This window comes from Canis lupus, chromosome 20 (assembly GCF_003254725.2).
Source record: "Canis lupus dingo isolate Sandy chromosome 20, ASM325472v2, whole genome shotgun sequence".
In the NCBI taxonomy this organism is placed as follows: domain Eukaryota; kingdom Metazoa; phylum Chordata; class Mammalia; order Carnivora; family Canidae; genus Canis; species Canis lupus.
In genome coordinates this window covers 36249648-36264154 of record NC_064262.1, presented here as the reverse complement: position 1 = coordinate 36264154, position 14507 = coordinate 36249648, and the positions used below count along the sequence as shown (strand labels likewise).

General features: G+C 41.6%; 2 protein-coding genes across 2 annotated transcripts in view; both read left to right on the top strand.

Annotated features, from left to right (window-relative positions):
• The window catches only part of CACNA2D3 (calcium voltage-gated channel auxiliary subunit alpha2delta 3), a 945794-nt gene that overhangs the window by 324 nt on the left and 930963 nt on the right, over positions 1–14507 (top strand). The window lies entirely within an intron of this gene.
• The window catches only part of LOC112665931 (uncharacterized), a 104994-nt gene that overhangs the window by 67023 nt on the left and 23464 nt on the right, over positions 1–14507 (top strand). The gene's annotated exons all lie outside the window — the stretch shown is intronic.

Sequence of the window (14507 nt, the reverse complement as noted above, 5' to 3'; positions counted from 1 at the left end):
TGAGTATGGAATTCTTGGGTGGAGCTGGCTTTTCTTCAGAAAAGCTTTCTTGTCTTTCAGCTCCCTGGTAGCAAGGCCTGAACCCATGCTGCTTGCAGAAATTCTTGATATGCCCTGTTTTTATTGGTGGAAGTTTGTCAGATACTTCACATGGTGTGGATTTACTTGTATTCATTATGGTGGGCACTTGGTGAACCATTTTAGTTCTAGGAAATGTTCTTGAATGATTTCTTTCATTCTCTCTCCATTGTTTTCTCCTGCTGGAAATGTTATGATTTGGATGTTGGACCTGCTAGAAAGCTCTGTTCTGTGGGGATTCTCATGTAGACGGACTTAGTTCTCTGCTTTCTTTTCTGCTGACATAGGAGTCAGCATTCTCCTGGCTGCTAAATGACCTGCCATTCTGGCCTCCTAAAGTATGTGCTATGGCCTTCTCTCCTGTCCTCCAAATCTGGGTAATACTTTTTTTTTTTTAACAATAATTTTAGTGGGGACTCAGAAGGAAACAAAATTAGATAGGTCTATTCAGTTGGCTGACTTTACTCACTACCTGGCATCTACTTTACATTGTACTCCAGCTACCAGATGTGCCTTCCTTTCATCTCAGGAACATATTGGTTGAGGATGTAGCTGTTGGCTTTCAAAGACCTCAGTGGCCAGCCCCACTGACATCCTTACCAGTTGTGTGACTTTAGCCAAATCACTTTACCTTCAGAAATTCACTTTCTGGGATCCCTGGGTGGCGCAGTGGTTTGGCGCCTGCCTTTGGCCCAGGGCGTGATCCTGGAGACCCGGGATCGAATCCCACGTCAGGCTCCCGGTGCATGGAGCCTGCTTCTCCCTCTGCCTGTGTCTGGGCCTCTCTCTCTCTCTCTTTCTGTGTGACTATCATAAATAAATAAAAATTAAAAAAAAAAAAGAAATTCACTTTCTTCATCTGTCTGATGGAAAGAATAATCCTACCTACTTCATGTGATGGTAGTGAGGACTAGAGAACTGGACATGGTACTCAGGACAAGGTCACCACTCTGTAAATGGCAGCTGGTATTGCTACTACCGCTAAGGTTTGACCCTCCCCCCTTCCTCCTCTCTATCGCAAATAGTCTGTGAACTAGAAAATTGAACTGCCATTCATGTTAGACTTAAGTAAGACTCCCAGCAGGGCTCTCCTAAGGTATAAGGGAAAAAGTTCCCTTTTCATGGACTTAGTTGCCTTTAGTTTAGCTGCCTAGAGACTCAGATATTGGCTTTAGCTATTTTCCCCAGATCAGCAGGGTCTTCTTTCCCAAGTGCAAATTTTTAAAAAAGATTTTATTTATTTATTCATGAGACACACACACACACACACACACACAGAAAGAGAGAGAGAGAGAGAGAGAGAGGGAGAGACATAGGCAGAGGGAGAAGCAGGCTCCATGCAGGGAGCCCGACGTGGGACTTGATCCTGGGACTCCAGGATCATGACCTGAGTCGAAGGGAGGAGCCCAACTGCTGAGCCACCCAGGTGTCCCCCAAGTGCAAATCTTATCACTGAATCTCCTAAGCCTTCATGATGCAGCCAACTCTTTGCAAGATGGCTAGATGTCTTCCTGCATCTCCAGCCCCATGTCTCCCCTTCCCCAACTTGTGGTTCATAGAAGTTACATCCTTGTCCCCCAAGTTCTGATTGCCAGCCCTGTAGACCCCAGAGCCAATCCTGTTCTTCCTGCAAGAATTAGATCAGTTTTCACCCTTTCTGGGAGGTTTTCCTGGCCACCCTTCCCTGACCAATGTCTCTCAGACCCCATTTTGGGTTAGTGAGTTTTATGTACCTCATCACATCTGTCCCACCTCCATCACAACGTTTGTGAATCTCTATTGTATATTTGTCATCTACAAAACTCTAAGTGTTCTGTAGATAGAGGATGTGATTTTCTTGTTGTTTCATCTTGGCACCCAATATGGTGCTGGTACATCTTAAGTGTATACAATTTTTGAGGTAAAATAATATTTGTTGAGTGAATGAATGAAAAGATCTAAAATAATAGTTTGGACTTAAAGAATGAACTCCTCAAATCAAGGAACTTAAAAACATAATTCTCTTTGCATGTCTTCAGAGTTTAAGACCTCCCCTCAAATAACAACCTTTACTTGGCATTGTCCTTAAAAGCCTTGAGTAGTGAAATCATTTGGGTAGCAAAAGCGTGATTCGGTGCTCTAAATGCTCTGATCCCCTTCTTCATGTTCACTAGCTGCTGGATGCAGCCATCATGAGAGCAATCACCCTATTACAATTGTCCAAAGCAGACACAGGCAGCTTTGTAACGTCTCTAATCAGTCCAGCAATAATATTTCGGTCACATTCCTGGGTGCTCATTGCCCTTCCTAAAATACAAATGATCTGCATGCTGTTTCTAGCCAAATTAAGACAGGGTAGGCTTTACATGTCTAATGAAGGAACAGCTCAAAAGATTAGGAACAAAGGATTCGGGTCACACCAACATGTACCACAGACATGTGAGGGCAGGGAGTTCTGTTCATCCACCAATAGGTCCTGTCAGCCCCAGCTTTTATCCTGGTTGCTCCTGAAGGAATCTGGATTAACATAATGAGGGGGCTCATGAACCAGCTCATTATCATTGTTGAAAACTTCAGGGCCGAGTAAAACACCAGACTTTATGTTCAAGCTGTACTACCGACAGACATTTATTTAATGAACTATTTTCCGCTTACAGATGGAGGTTGAAGTAGTACTCACATGCTCTAAATGTCAGCCTACATCTTTAGACTTGGAGGGAGGAAGAAAAGATAAAACATGGTGCTCTGAACTTCATTATGTTATCCCAAACATGGGCATCCAGCTTCTAGTAGCATACCCTTATTTCTCTCTCAGCCTCACTGACAGAGGAGCAGCCAGGACAGGGACTCTGCCTAGGGAGGCAGCTCCTGAAGCAATTCACCAATCAGAGTGTCTGATTAGTGCTGTAATTTCAAATGTAAGTAAGAACCAGTAGCCCTCTGGATTTTAGGTGAGAACTGTAGTCTTCACAGATGGGTTCTATCTATAGCTGTGGTTATAACGTACGGTGGACACTCTTGAATTGCATTAATCGTATATCCTCAGTAAACGTTTCCTCTTTCAATATGTATTCATGTTTTACCAAAAAGAAAGCAAAGACCCATCCAAAGCAGTCATTTAGGAAGGTCACAGGAAACTTGCAAAAGCAAGATGAAAATTACCAATTTGACATTGAGGAACAAGTGATGGTGTTAAGCAGCCCTATCATTATTAAATGGGATAAAAAGTCATTAAATGCATATGAACCCAAAGCAAAATTGATCAGAAGAGTTAATCACCCTCATCAAGTTACATTTCTGGAAGTGCCCTCCGGGTGCAAGTGATCACTGCTCTTGGACACTGGCTGTTCCTCTCTTCAAGGGCAGCACATCCAGAGCTGAGAATAGCCCTGGTCTTTCTTTGGTTGGGGCTTAGGAGGAGGAGAGGGAAGAGGATCGTTGGCCATTTGGATTCCTGGCTGCTCAAGGTGTCAGTGGTTCCACTGACTCCAGCCAATTTGGACCCATCGATATATAAAAAATAATCTGTTGTTCAGAGGGCTTTTATTCTCATCTGGGGGAGGTGTGACATATCTTTGTATTCCAGGTAAATTGAATTTAGTTGTTTAGTGCTGTGAGTCACGTGCAGTCTGGGAGCTTTATTGAATAGCGACGTTGATTGATTCACAATCTCTTGGCCTCAGGAAAAGCACAAGGGAGAGCTAATGATGGCCATCCAAGTGTGTCCGTCCCACTCACTGCTGCCCCGGGCAGTAACTGGTGGACTATGGTTCCAGCTGTCCTCAAGGCATTCCAAGTCCCCAGACTTGTCCTGATGTTGCTTTGCTTTTGCTCATCACTTATAAATTGGACATAAAGAGGCATGGCATCTTACACATTCAAAATACAGTCTTTTACTATTTTAGAAAACTGGAAAAATTGTTACTATCTATCCATTGCCCATTCTGTCCAGGCACATGCTAGTCATTTTGCCCAATTTTTACATCCTCAAGACAAATTTTATCATTCCCATTTTATAGATGAGGAAATTGGAGCTCAGAGAGATGAAGTGATTTGCTCCAGATCTAGTAAGTACTGTAGCCAGGTTTTAAACCTAGGTCCATCTGATTCAAAAGGCATTCTCGTCCCACACTGAATCAATAAAAGATCATGTGTGAGTGTGTGTGTACGTGCATACGTGGTGTATCTATATTTTATGTCTATATAAAATTGGAGCCATACTTTATATATGGAGAAAGTATAGATTTCTCATAAAGTCAAACATAGAATTACCAGATGACCCAGCAATTCTACTCCTAAGTATAGGCCCAAAAGAACTGATAATAGGAACTCAGGTACTTGTATACCAATATTCGTTGAAGCATTATTCACAGTGGCCACTGATGGATGAATGGATGAACAAAATATAATATCTACATGCAACATAAGATTATCCAGCTTCAAAAAGGGATAAAGTTCTGACACATGCTACTACCCGGATGAACCTTAAAGACATTATGCTAAATGAAACAAACCAGTCACAAAAGGAAAATATTGTATAATTCTGCTTTTAGGAAGTATCCAGAATAGGCAAATTCATAGAGACAGAGTAGAATAGAGGTTATTATGGGCTAGGAGAGGGGGACTAGGTGAGGGGGACTAAGGAATAGTTGGGTCATAGAATTTCCATTTTGAGTCTTGAAAAAAGTTTTGGAAATAGGTACCGGTGACAATTATACAACATTGCTAGTGGACTGAATCGCACTGAATTGTATACTTAAGAATGATTAAAATGGTAAACTTCACATTATGTATATTTTTACTACAATAAAAAAGAAAGTCTGACAGGATGGAAAGAGTCAAGCAGACATAGGTATGAATCCCAGATCTGCCTCCTACCTGTCTGAATTGGGCAAGGGACTTGGTGTCTCTGAATCTCTGTTTTCTCATTTTAAAATAGGAATAATAATGCCTAGCTCAGGAGGCGGGTAGGATGTGAATTACCTAGCCAGTACTTAAGCACAAAGTGTGAGCACTCAATAGATGTGGAGGTGTCCGTAGCGGTGGTAAATTATTATTATTGTCAGCTCTGGAGTTCCATACCAGAAGCTGAAACACATGGGTGGCAAGCATTTCCCACCACACACACTGGGGAATGGTTAAATGATAACTGAGATTTTGTTCTTGTTTTGGAAGAACTTTTTAAGACAGAATGCCAATAAAGAACCAGGTGTTTGAGAAATATGGCTGTGTTAAGTTAAATGAGCCTTTTTTTTTTTTTTTTTTTGGATGCCAGATGGGAACATAAAACTGTTTGAAACCTCAGTGCTCCTTCCTGGTTGATTTTCACATGACTGAGAAATGAGTGACCACAGCACAGAAGAGCTGCCCACATGCTCTTGTTGCCAGCTCCGTTGCTGCTGTTTCAGAAAAGAAGAGCTGTTAGGGCAAAAACTCATAACCCTTGAAAATAGGAGGCCTGTGTAGAAGCCCCTGAGGAGGCCTCTAATCGTGCCATCGCTGAGGTGCCATGCTAATTACAGGGCTCGTGGACAATTCCCTTCTGCTGAACGGAGTCCCCCTTGGCCTCCTGTACCAGGAAATGGACTTCTGTGGTGACAGAAGAGAAGATACCTACGAAGTTAGGAATGACCCACAGAAAGCTTTTAAATGCATTGATTAGACTGTTAAATTTCTGTGTTCTATAAAGTGGATGATCAATCCCCCCTTTCCATACATATTCAATCTGCTTTCAATGCACGTTAACATTTTCTCGAATAAGTTCACGCCAAATTCTTAGAGATATTGCCTGTAGCTCCTTAATAAAGCACAGCTGTAGACCTGGAAACTTGTCCTTTGAACATTTGAAAACAACTCTGCAGGCTCCTTCCTTTGCTTGAAACACATATGGCCCCTGGAAAATAATATGCCTTTGTATTTAACCCTTCGGGTCTTTAAAGGAACTGTTTTGTGGAGTTGAGCTTTCATTTATTTAGCCGTTCCCTAATGATCTACAAGAGTGAATATACCCTCCTAAAAGTCCACTTAGCTCCCTTCATGTTCCCCATGTGCTATGTGGCCGTACTGCCTGTAGGGATGGCTAACTATCCCTTTCTGTTTCTTTCTGCTCCACTGGAAATGAATAGGTATTTAGGTGATACTTAGTTGTCTCACACTGGTCAGATGTCTAATAGTGTTCATGATGTGAAGTTAATTAGATATTCTGCATAAAAAACAGGCTAATTAAGACTGCTTATACTTATCTAGAAGTAGTTGGACTATTTCTAGATAACTATTATTACATTTTGGTGACCTTTCTCAATACATGAAGATCGATTTTCATCTCTTATAAAAATGATATTATACTGTGCACAATGCTTTTAAATCTGCCTTTATCAAATATCAATATATTGTGAACCTCTATATAGTATCATTATAAATGGCTACTTAGGTTTTATCATGTGGATTGCACATATTTTATTGTACCAGATATCCACTGTCAGACTTTAAGTTTGTTAATCCCATGTACAAGCTAGAATTCATATCAACTTCATTTACAGAAAACTCCAAACAGCAGAGGTTTAAACAAGGTGGATGTTTGTTTCTTCTTAATGTAAAATAGTCCAGAAATGGGCTAGTGTGGCAGCCATCCAGAGACTCAGGCTTTTTTTTTTTTTTTTTTTTTACCTTTTCACGCTGTCATTTTTCCTGGATAGTTTCCAGCCTTAGGGTCACTTCTCGGCCCAAAATGACTGCAGGGGCCCTGGATATCACATCCAAGTTCTATGTAGCACAGAGGAGGAAGGAAGAAGGCTCTGAAGGGCTCCTCCCCAGCCTTTAGATAGCCTCCCTAGAAGTCCCACCTAACACTTTTGCTTTCTTGCACTTGGGCAGATTCAGGTGCAGGTGAGACTGTGAAGGGGAGTCAAAGAGTTCTGTGAAAAGAAAAAAAAAAGCACAACAGTGGTGTAGCAACTAGAGATTTCTGCAACACCAGTTTGTGCCCTTGCAATCACTGCTCTTGAGTATGCCTTCTAGCCAAATCATGACTACTTTCTTAGAATTTATGCTAAGGAAATAATTGTACCAGTTCAGGGATGAGCACATTAAAAATATTTTCCACTTTTTTTGTTGTTGCAGAAGCGCTGGATGCTTGTTGAAAAACAAAACATCCAAAATAGTAGAAAGATCACCTGGTTTAATATACATCATCACTCTGAAATATTGTGACAGTTCAATTTAATTAGCATACAAAGAGGTCAGTTTCCCTATATTCTTGCCATTTTCCTCTTGTCCTGTTGCCTTAACTGATTTAATAAGTAAAAAATAATTTATACTTTTTATTTATTTTAGGTTTTATTTATTTATTCATGAGAGACACAGTGGCACAGGCAGAGGGAGGAGAAGAAGGTTCCATGCAGGAGCCTGATGTGGGACTCGATCCCAGAACTCAAAGGATCATGTCCTGAGCCAAAGGCAGATGCTCAACCACTGAGCCACCTAGGCATCCCTAATTTATACTTTTTAAATAAGATATTTATTTATTTATTTATTTATTTATTTATTTATTTATTTATTTATTTATTTATTTATTTAGAGAGGGGGGTGGGAGAGCACAAGTAGGCAGAGCTGCAGGTAGAGGGAGAAGGAAAAGCAGACTTCCTGTTGAGCAGAGAGTCTGTTGTGAGACTCAATCCCAGAACCCTGGGATCATGACCTGAGCTGAAAGCGTACCCTTAACTGAGTAAGTCACTCAGGTGCCCCTAATTTGTGCTTTTTTGATGAATCACCAATTGCCTGTTGAGATCTTTTGCCCAATTTTTAAAAATTGTGATACTCATTTAAAAAATAATTGAAGAGGCTTCTTTCCATATTTAATATGCACTTGATGATTATCATGTGTTCTAATGTTTTTCCAAATTATCGCTTTCTTTTAACTTCATTTACAGTGTTCCTGCCATGTTAAAAAAAAATTAAACTTCATACACTCAAATCTGTTTCTCTTTTCTTATAAGGCTTTCCCTTTGGTGTAAGTGCTAACACTCACATAAAATATTTTTTATTGGGGAAAATTAAAAAGCTCTGTGTTGGATTTGGAATTATAGTCTAAGTGCAGAGAGCCAGGCCTGGTAAGATAGGCAGTCGGTGAAGAGGTAATCTTCCCCCTTGTTCCCTAGCATGGAGCCTTATACCAATTACCCAAGGGGACAACTCTGAGGGTGTCTCAAGAGTAAAGCAGTACAGGTGAGCATCGTGTTCTGCAATAGGTTTCTGAGGTCTGAAATGTAAATGACATACTTGTTTCACTAGCATGCTATTTTTCTTTTAACCCACATTATGTCTAGGTTTAGGGAAACATTTCACAAATGAGACCCCTAAATATTTATTAATTTAAATTGAGCCTCCCTGTGCCTGAGACGGGCATGGGATGGTGAGAAAGACGTGAACCATGAAGTCAAACAACCTGAGTTGAAATCTTGCCAGTGTTTATTACTTCTGGAACCTCAGGCAAGTTATGTGACCTGCGTGAGCTTCAGGTTAGCAGGAGGATGAGAGGAAATAATGTGAAAGCATTTAGAGCCATCATTAGCTCATAGTGTTGAAGACCATCAACAGATGTTTCCCCATTCTGCCCAGAGACGAGAGTTTATATGCCTTGGTGCTTGATATTCTTTGGTACTAAGAATTCCTTTACAATGCAAATAATCACCTCTTACTTTATCTGCTTGGTGGTTCACATTTTTAAATATTAGGGTACAAAGAGGTCAGTTTCCCTATATTCTAGCCACTTGCCTCTTGTCCTGTTGTCTTAACCGATTTGATAAGTAAAAAATACCATAGGACCTCCCTGGCCTTCCTTGCTCTATGAGGCTAGTCTTGGATGTCCTAGAATACCTTCTCCCCCCTCTATGTCCCCCAAATCAACTCCAGATCTGTTAATAGATTTCATCTGAGGCCACAAAACTATCAAGTCTGAGCTAGTGATCAGCCACACATCTGATCCCTTCTCTGACTGTTAAGAATTCAAATAGTTCGGATCTCTTAGACCCAATAGGATCTTGATATCGGGGGGCCGGGGTGGGTGGAAGGTGGAGAGGAGGGCCAGGAATTTTTTGTTTATGCCCTGGACCTGGAGAAACTGAGGCCCAGGGCCAGGAAGAACCTTCAGTTAGTGGTGGACCTGGAGCTCTTGCCTGTCCTCCTCTTCCCTTGTTGCCGATGACCTGACTTGGTGAGCCACTTCTGAGTTTGCACGTCAGAGGTCAAGACATCCATTAGATGCAACCTTGAGAAGAGCCATTTCACATCCAAGGGGAATAATATGCCAGATGAATAGGAACATTAGCGATTTTCATTTGCTCTGCACTAATTTCTCTTGAGAAAGGTGAGCGGATTTTTTAAAGCCACAAGCTGGCAGATTTCACTCTGTGCTATTTCTGAGGTCTTGGCAGCAGAGCTGACTCTCCATCCCAGATCTCTGAGAACTCCAAAGAATCTGGTGCAGGGTGTTCCTGTGAATTAAGATTTTGACAAGCATCAACAGAATCTGGGTGAGTGGAGTGGAACGGGAACGTGTGGTCAGCTGCTCAGGCCCCAGAGTCCACATAGGCTTCTAGCAAAGGAGCAACAGCCTAAAGGACTCAGGAAAGCAATTTGTGGGGCTCTTAATGCTGAAATGGGCATGAAGGGGTGTGGAAATGAGGCCTGCGGGAGTGCAAGAGCCACCATGAGCCAGCCAGGTTCCCCCAGCTGTGGAAAGTATTGTTCATAAATATCAATTACCAATTTTCCATCTGGGCCTGGCAGGTTCCACGAATTTACAAGCAAAATAGCTTTAATAATTTCATGTCTGGAATTCACTCATCTGGAGCTTTTGTTTACTCTCCAGGAAGTTCATATAATGCACATTTGTGTGATAAGTGGGTGGGTTGACCCCAAAAATTATTAGTGAATTTAGAATTGAAAAAAAAATTACTCTGACACTGGCGCAGTTTGCTCTGGTTCTTGCATCTTCTTGGAATGCCTAAGCAGCATAGTTGGTTCAGTTCATCCTGACTTTAAGCCCTGCATCTCTAGCTCCTGCTGCTTAGGGACATATGGGGTAAATGGCTCTTGGAAACAGTCCAGAGGTCATGTTCACTCTGTATCTCAGGGAGGGGCCTTCTGAACCACTCTCCCCTGGAACCCCTGTCCCTATCTTATCAATGTGCCCAGCCCCACTATGCTGGTGGCTAAATGAGGAGCAGGAGTCCAGGCTGGGCCCATGGTTGGGATTCTAATCCAACAGGGTATGTCTGATGAGTTAATTGGGCAAGTAGCCAGTCCGTGTGTCCCTGAGGAAATTAATTTACGTAGGCAAGGTTGACTTGCTCAGAGACAGAGTTGTACAGCTGTGAAGAGACGGGGATGAGGGAGGACAGGAGACAGGAAAGAGAGCATGTTGTATATTTCAAGCATGCGTCCTCCCACTGGGCCCCTGGGCCTCACCTGAGCCCTTTGGAGAGGCTATGGGCACACGCAGAGCAGCAGTTTTCATTAGGACGGTGGCCTATGGCAGCACAAGTCTGCCCCTCAGGGCCCTGGAGACTCAGGCCAGGACAGCACAGAATGGGACAGAGAGGTGCCACAGGGAGCTGCTTTGCTGTGGTGAAAACTTTAGCGAACCCGGCTCACCTTGGCACCTGTGGGAGTATCCCTCTGGGGCCGCCTCAGTGAGCATGGCCATGTTCCCATGGAGTGTGGGCAGCAGCAGCAAGAGGGATGAGTCTTCACAGAGAGTTGACATCAACCAGGGGTTCAAGTAGAGCACCAAAAGGCTGTTTGTGATCCAGGCAAGATGCCTCAGGAAGTCTCAGGAGTCACTGGATAGGACCTTGTGTGGGACAAGAGCCAGTGAATTTGGGGACCTATTGATATGACTTGCAAGGTGCCTGGGGAAGCTCAGGCTATTTTGAAGTCTTTCCCTACCTCAAGAAGAAGAGCAACCAGTGAGTGTGGGGTGTGGTGGCAATGGTAACAGCCTCTGGCTTTGAAACCCCGTCCAGAGTTTTCTTTGGAACCAACACCCTCAAGCTCTGTTCTTCCCTTCCTTTCCAGGTTTCTGGAGCCTTCTTCAAGTTGTTATTAAAGTTTTCTGCCTGCCCTGTTCTGCTCTTTTTCTCATGGCTGTTCCCCGTCCTTCTACACAGGCTTCTTGATACTGCCATTGAGGTTTTACCTCATTGCTTTTCCTGTTGCACAGACTCTAGTTTCCCACAGCCATGTTGGTGCTTCTACCATTGTAGACCTTGACGCCAAGCACAACTTTGCTGAGGTAGGGAGCTCTTTAGTGCCATCAGAGGTAAACTTTTCCTTGGTTCTTCAAAATATTATCTTTTGCTCCAAATCTTCTTCTTTTTTAAAAAAGATTTACTTATTTATTTGAGAGAGAGAGGGAGAGAGCATGAGCAGGAGGTGCAGGGGAGAGAGAATGTCAAGCAGACTCTGCACTGACTGGGAAGCCCAACTCAGGCCTCAATCTCAGGACTTCGGAGCCGAAACCGAGAGCTGGTCCCTTAATGGATGGAGCCACTCAGGTGCCCCTGCTCCCAAATCTTCTGATAGCCTCTGCAAGCAATGGACTTAGGAGCAAGTTACTGCCAAGAGTGGTTGCACAGCTTTGCAGTGTCTCATGGAAAAGTTCTCTGTGCACTCATCCCCAGAGAAGGTCATCTCAAATTCTCTCTGCTACGGGAGAGTTCTCTACTCGTGCTCCTCTGCTTCTTGCTCATTTTTCATATTCATTTTACAATTTCACAATCCTAAACCTTTGGCATTTCTCCTTCCAGACTGGAATTCCATGAAACAGTCTAGTACTCTGCTTCAAAAGATTTTCCTTATGAAATATCTGGCAGTTGCTTCTGTTTGTTTAAACTTAGAAAAATCAATGATTTCAAATTGCAAATTCGGTTAAAATCTACTTTGCGATAATGTTGTAGGATAATATTGCCAGAGTTTGGAAGCAGAAAGCAAATGAGGCAGGAAAACAAGATAATCGAGAGGATGATAGAACAGGATCTCTGATTAGTGAAGCACAATTACACGGAATAAATATGATATCGATTTTTGTGTAAAAATCACCCACGGAAGGGGAAAAGAAGGAGGCTGTTTGTCATCTTTCCTTTTTTTTAATTTCCATTTTTCAAGATATTTTCAAGTTCTCTGAACTGTATTAGTTGGGTTTTTCTTTTTTAAATACAATTCTGATTTAGATGATTGATATTGCTTTAAATGCCTCTGGTATTCCCTCTTTAGAAATATGTTTCATCTGAATCCCCAGAGCTCTGTGTCAGTTTTACTCTTTGGTCATTCCTCACTTCCTACATGGTGTTATTGGTATTTGTGTCCATGATTTCACTCCCTTGCTAGATGGTGAATTTATTGAGAGTAGACACATACTTGTATGTGCTTTATCAACAGTGGATTCTCTAGTGGCATGAGTAGGTGGAGTTCTTATTTTAAGAATATGATTTTTAAAATTGAGTTATAAAATAAATTTATAATGAGAAATTTTCTCATGGAAGGTATGTTTTGGTGACTCTGAGATGGAGAATTCATACTCCATTTATATCTTTAATAATTTGTAGGAGGAAGAGATGGATGTTTCATCTGTAAGCCAATTTTTTTTTAGTTACTTATATTTATGATTCCCAGGGAATATGTAAAATTTAAAGAGACACAGAAACACATACACACACTCACATACACAGACCTTTGAAGGGAGTGGGGATCTTACTGTGCCCCTGTGGGAGGAGAACAGATGTGTCCCCAATTCCAACACTGAGTAGAAGTTTTGCTATTCCCAGAGGGCTGGGGAAACACAGCTCCCAGGGGATGAGTTTGGTTACAGGGGTGTGCTGGTGTCTAGAGGCAGAAACCACCTGGGAAAAGGGAAGGCTGGCTGTGGCCTCTGTTGATCAGCAAGCCCTCCCAGCTGAACTGCTCCAAATGAGAGCCCAAGGGAATGCAGAGTTGGTTACTACTTCCTTTCTCTTCTATTTATTTTTTGGCATTTGATGAACTTGAATTTGTCTAAGTACTCTTTACCTGGTTTTTAGCATAGCCCTTTTGAACTCAAGGCTCCTGTGGAAATTTTATTGTCTACGTGACCTTATAGAAAGCATCTTGGATATTCTTTTGGTAACTTCACGGAAGACCATTCCTAGAGGAGAACACCTAGCTTAATTGGAGTTGTACACTCCATTTTGTTAATTTCTTAGGTAAGCAGTATGTAGAGTGGAGGGCAGGGGCTCAGGGCCTGGAGCCAATCAATTTTGGATTATGGCTTCCCCACACAAGTGCTGTGCAGAGTCCAGTTTACCAGGAGTTTATCAAGTCTAGGGTGCCTCCCTCACTGGAGGAGAGGCAGATACTGAGCAGCAAATTATAACAAAAAATTTCAGATCATATCAAATGGACTCAGTAACAGGAAGATAAGGCTTATTCATTCATTTAGCAAAAAAGAAATATCAACTAGAAATAATGGAGAAGCACTTAGAATTTTGATAATTCAGTTAGTGAAGAGGAGTGAATCATATAAGCATATTGGGCAAAGATTTAAATTACTTGCTGATTTGACACAGAGCAAAGACAATATAAAATTCATACATACATCATTATAGTGAGGATGTCTGTTGACAGCAAACAGGTTAATGAGTGTTGATTCAAGATTGGTCATTGACAAGGAAGCTTGAAGTGCCCTGAAATCTTTGTGGCTCAGACATGAAAGAGACTCGAAAGAGCTTTCACCCAAATTTGATGACAACCCTAAGGAATTCCCTGCTATCATCTATAATGAATCATGAAGCTAAAAGATATTTTCTCAATTATCAATAATAAAAGCAAATTTTGACCAAGTACAATACAGGAAAGATAAATCATTTTTCTTTTCTCTTTATAGGAAAAAATATAGTCACAAAGATAGAGAAAAAATATGATAGCAGTATGTCTGGCAGATGATAAAAATTATTCTTCCAGATTTCATGATATTTCATGATATTTGTAATACTTTTACATTTGTGATTTGTTGCAATTTCTTTCTTCATCCTAAATAAATAATCTCTTACATACCTAAATTCATATTTGGAGTTTTGTGTTCCTTTCCTTTAAAGCAGGGATCTTCAAACTGTTTAAATTTCAGGCTCTATAAAACCTGGATCTACCTCACAGCTAGCTAAGATTGGAGAAAGGATGTGAGTGTTTTGAATCTCAGTTTCCTCTTGACAGAGTGAGGATTGTACAGGTTCCCAGTTATCAGGTCAAGAGGCTTACATGAAGTAATGAGGATGAATGAAGTATTTAACACGGAATCTGGGATGTGGTGAACACTCCTTATTAGTATGTCCATTCCTTTTGGTAGACTGATTCAGCACCTGAATGTTCAGGCACCATGGATTCAGCAGGGAACAAGATAGACAGTCTCTGCTCTTAAG